General features: G+C 53.9%; 1 pseudogene; it reads left to right on the forward strand.

Annotated features, from left to right (window-relative positions):
- The first annotated feature begins 1,330 nt into the window (after window positions 1–1,330).
- LOC139693277 (U5 spliceosomal RNA) lies at window positions 1,331–1,439 on the forward strand (annotated as a pseudogene).
- The last annotated feature ends 3,905 nt before the right edge of the window (window positions 1,440–5,344 follow it).

Genomic DNA, 5,344 nt, shown 5'->3' on the forward strand with positions numbered 1-5,344 from the left:
TGCCTTCACCTGAAGATACCACGCAGTGGTGAAACCATGGTCGTCTAAATTAAGTGTAAATGTGGAATTACTGTGTTTTCTTTCTTTCTATACAAAAATTGTGCAATTCTTTCCAGAGGGGTTGACAACCAAGACAGTGATCAGCTAGGAATCAGGAATTGAGAAGCTGAAGGCAAGTATCACAATTTGAGTAGTGAAACTAGAGCAAGTTTCAAAGAACACATAAGGTTGCAAGTAAGAAAACAGTTCTTCAAAACATGAATGTTGAGTACAATACTCTACCCATCAGAGACATGAAACATTGGAAAAGTGGAAAATAAGCCAAGTGGAAAATAAGCAAAGTGGAAAATAAACAAAGAAAAGGGTAAAATATACCTATACAACAAGGCAAATTTTAACGGACTACGAAGGAATGAAGACATATACCCCATCCAAACTCAAAAGAGACAGTAAGGAACCTAGATCGTACAACGGGGAAGTCAGATAGGCGTCAAGAATACAAAGAAGGCTACAGTCAAATTTCAAGAAGAGTTTAAAAAGTGGCGATATAGTTTATGTGCACACATCCAAACAGAAACTAAAAGAATGTCGTAGTCAGACGATAAGTACTATGCCCGTAGCACTACCCTCTTTTAAATCTAAAACGCTAAGCGAATATCTTGAGGAAAATCCTAACTCATTCTGGTCCTATGCTAGGGAAATACACGATCCACCACACCCACCCGGGGAACACATGACCGATATAACACTAACCAAGCAGGGAACAGTACATCTGCTCCGTATGATCGAAGCACACAGGGCACCTGGTCCGGAAGAAATACCTGCTAGAATATTAAAGGAATTAGCTGAAGACATTTCCCCGTTTTTACAGATTGTTTTTCTGTAGTGTTTCTCCCGTCGTACATACCTGCCGCCGAACCTGCAAGTAAAAATGCAAACACAGCAAACCCACCTATCCAGTCCAGCGTCCACCGGATCCCTCATCTAGCCCCCCCTTTCCTCCAGTTAACCACATTCTACCCCACCTCCCGTCGCCCACCCCCCGAAGTTGATAAGCAGGCAGTTGGGGGATCGCTGTTTCCACTTCTCGCCGCGAGATGGAAGGTGTAAAAAATTGCCCACAGAGAATCAGTTTTAGATTGCCACGGGCCTGAAATACCTTTCAATTGAATCATTTTAATTTTATTAGGCACGCTATTGGATATTCTTTCAGCTATGTTCGAATCACGTCATAAAAATTGGAGGTTTTTTTTTAAATGCTCGACAATTTTACTCGTCACAATGAAGTTGTACGACAATTGCAAAGGGTACCCTCAATTTTCAGTGTTAGGTAGACGGGGATACCTTCAGACGAAAAAATCTTTCGCCTTTTACTAAAGATTTCCGTGGAGGTGTCCCTTATGTCTTAGACAATTTTTGACTGTGCCCAGCAGTAAAGCTGTTGGGCCAAACAATAGGTAACCACAATTTGCTATATAATGTGTAGTATTAGCCATATTCCGGGTCCATTATAATGTTAATTACATTCGTCATCCATCGCACCGTAGGTGACATGATACCGTCCCGGCCGGGTGCAGCGTCCTTCGCCCGACTCAGTCGACCGCTCACCTCGGCCACGGTGATTCCTCGCAGTAGGTCACGTTCTTCTCCAGGCTTGGGTTCATCTACATTATACGCAAAAATCCGCCGAAAGCCCGGTGGACGAAAATAAGCCATGAAGGTACAACTCTCCATGCAATTAAGATTCACTCTCCCTTTCATCATGTCACCTCCGTTGCGATGGGGGACGAATGTAATTAACATAATGGACCCGGAATATGGCGAGACTGGATTCCCTTCAAACGTTTTAGTCTTTCGCCTTTTGCCTTTCGCCTAGACGGGGATACCTTCAATCGAAAAAATCTTTCGCCTTTTACGATAGGTAGTGTTTTATAGTGTAGTGTGTTATAGTTTAGTGTGCTCTATAGTAGTGCCCTCTAGTGTAGTGCCCTCTAGTGTAGTGCCCTCTAGTGTAGTGCCCTCTAGTGTAGTGTCCTATAGTGTAGTGCCTTCCCTTTAATTGGTTTTTGTGTAAACTGACGAGCCGGGTCGGAAAGGTGTAAGTAATGGAGCAGAGCAATGTTCCGCACCTAATGGCGCCGATAGGAAGGCCCGTAAGGTTTACGCGAAAGAGAGGTGGGATCATCACCGAAGACAGGCGACATGAAATGCCAAGCGCGGGCACAGAGGTACAACTGCAAGATGAACTTAGGGGAATCGTGGAGAACTGGGTGGACATCTTCCCGCCATCAAGCAAGGAACGGGTTCCAACACGTCGGAAGATATACGGCGAGCGAAGTCGAAGTCTACCGGGAAGGTTTGAGGCGATGAAGAAGTTCAAGAGTGCGGCATGCCAAACAGAGAGCAGCGGAGATGACGCCGAGACAGCGAGCGAGCCTCCGAGGAAAGCACCACCAGTCACGGCCGTCGCCGAGTCCCAAACCGAGCGACGCCAGCCGGAAGTATTGACGGGAGGGGAACGTAAGGTTGAGGAGGCCGGTGAATGGGAGGTGGCGCGTAGACGGCGTCGGAGAGCGCGCCGCAGGCCAGCTAATGTGGAGAATGAGCGTCCAGCAGGTAGGGACCGGGTCCCGAACGAGAATCTCCTCGCCTCCACTCAGCGGCCGCCGACTCGAGGCTCTCAGCGGCTACATCCAGGGGAGATCTCTTGGCAAGAGCGACCGGATCCCCAGCAACAGCGTGTCCATCCTCGAAGACCACTGGCCCCTCTCAGCGAGAACCGACAAAGGGGAAACCGCCCAAACGATCGAAGGTGGGCCCCTCCCAGGGAAAACGCCATGCATCCGGAAAATCACAGGGCGCCCAATTGGGGGCGACCTCCGCCGGGGGAACCTTCGAGATGGTACCAAGAGACGCCGCCTCCGCCCGGCCTCCACCGACCACCACCCGGATTCGCGGCACACCCTGGGGGGCCCCCGGCGGGATGGACCCACACGCCGAGGGGCCAGAACGTAGGTCCGCCAACGGTCCCTCAGGGATATCCTCCGGCGATGCTCAACCCCTTTCCTCCCCCATTTTATCCGAACCTGAACCCATATCCCCTCATGCATCCCTACCTCTTCGCCAACCCTCACCTAACCCCTTACCAGACCACGTGCCAGAGCCACCACCCGTGCATGTACTCTTAGGAGAGACACCCATGAGGCCGCCACCAGCGAACCGAAGGACGGGTATTGCCAGAGTGCAAGACCGCCGCGTGCTGGTTAGCCCCCCGAGGGAAGTAATCGCGAGCTACACCGTACCACCGCCCCCACCGGCTCTTGAAGACCGGCCGGAGAAACAGCTGGGCTGGCTGATTCAGCTAGGAGTGCTGGACGACTCCGACGACGGCCATTTTGAGAGCCTGGTGCAGGAGATCACGGAAGAAGCGGCTTCCCTCATCGGAAGAAACCGGAGAGGTGGGCGACAGAATAGGAGTGAATTATCACGGGCTGCGGATGTCGACATTACATTCCTGTATAGAACGAACAAGGGCGGAGCCTTTAGGCGGGTGTGTGGTGAGAGCGACGCGAGGTGCTGCCTAGGCGCGGAGACGGTGGCGCAGCACTTATCAAAAGCGGCCCCTGAAATAAGTGACGCCCCAGCCCCGTCGACAATCCCCCCGATCAACATCCAACCCCAGCCTGGAGAAGAACGCGACCTACTGCGAGGAATCACCGCAGCCGAAGTGTGCGGTCGGCTGAGTCGGGCAAAGGACACTGCACCCGGCCCGGACGGCATCCCTTACAAGTCGTGGCGGTCAATCGATCCGGATGGCATGCTGCTAGCCGCCATATTCAACAGATGCTTCCAGGTGACAAGAGTCCCGGCATCGTGGAAGCATTCAAGGATCGTCCTCCTTCACAAGGGAGGGGAGAAGGGGGACATCGGGAATTGGCGACCAATTGCCCTCAGTCCGACCATTGCCAAAGTCTTCACGGGAATACTGGCGGACCGCATCTCGGCCTGGGCCTATAAGGGGAAGAGGCTTTCCTTCCCCTACCAGAAAGGCTTCGTTCCCGCCACCGAGGGCTGCTTTGAGCACAACTTCATTGCTCAAGCAGCCATAGATACTGCCAAGGGGAAGGGGACTGAGATCGCACTAGCGTGGCTTGACTTGGCGGATGCCTTCGGGTCGATTCCCCACCCCCACATAATCCGTGTACTCGCGGAAATGGGGATGCCAAAGCAGCTGCTGGACCTCATCTCCGACCTGTACACTGGGGCAACGGCTTCGGTCGTCGTGGAGCGGGGCGAATCTGAGCCATTTCCAATTAGGTGTGGGGTGCGGCAGGGAGACCCTCTGTCTCCCCTGCTTTTTAACCTGGCCTTGGAACCCCTGATCAGGTCGGTCCTCGCCCAGCGAGCCCTCGCCGCCTATCCCCTCGGTCCCACATCTGTATGCCTGCTGGCATATGCCGATGATCTGCTGCTCGTCGCCAGAGACTCGGGATCGCTGAGGGCACTGCTGCACATAGTCAAGCAGTCAGCGGACTGGTGTGGCCTCCGCTTCAACGCCAAGAAATGCGCCTCCCTGCACCTTGACTTCAGGGGTGGACGCCAGGGTGTCAGAGACACGGCCTTCTCCATCCAGGGAGGTGACATGAAGCGGCTGGGGGAGGGGGAATCCTACAAATACCTGGGATCCCCTATTGGTCTCAGGGCAGGAGACCAACTGGGTGACCTGCTGGCCAAACTGCGGAAGGATCTCGACTCGGTGGGGAGTAGCGAGCTGGCGCCTTGGCAGAAGATAGATGCTCTGCATACTTTCCTTTTGCCGAGGCTCCACTTCCCGCTGCGAGTCACGGCCACCACGAAAAAGTCACTTGCCCGCACCGACACCGTGGTCTATGGGGCAGTGAAGGAGTGGCTATACCTTCCACAGAGGGCCAGCAGGGAAATAATCCACCTCCCCTCACACCTTGGCGGCGGGGGTTACACACCACTCCCAGTACTCAAGGACTGTCTTGTCGTGACGCAGGCGTTCCGCATGCTAACGTGCAAGGACCCATTCGTCCGCAAGACAGCCTGGTACTCCCTACAGGAGGCGGTCCACCAGAGACTGGGGAAAATCGGAGCGCCGCCTGAGAAGAGGGTGTTATGCGGATACCTGTCCGGGGACGCTGAGATTACGGCAGGGTCCACGGCCGGGGCCACGGCATCCCTATGGTCCCGCGCGAGGAGAGCCACCCGGGACCTTCAAAGGCTGTGCGGGCTGCGATGGGAGTGGAGCGTCTTCCGCCACGATATCTCCCTGCGGCTGAGCAATCCGACGCCCCACTCGGAGACCCTCATCATCCCCTCG

The sequence above is a fragment of the Hetaerina americana genome, unplaced genomic scaffold (assembly GCF_022747635.1).
Source record: "Hetaerina americana unplaced genomic scaffold, ioHetAmer1.1.p SCAF_452, whole genome shotgun sequence".
In the NCBI taxonomy this organism is placed as follows: domain Eukaryota; kingdom Metazoa; phylum Arthropoda; class Insecta; order Odonata; family Calopterygidae; genus Hetaerina; species Hetaerina americana.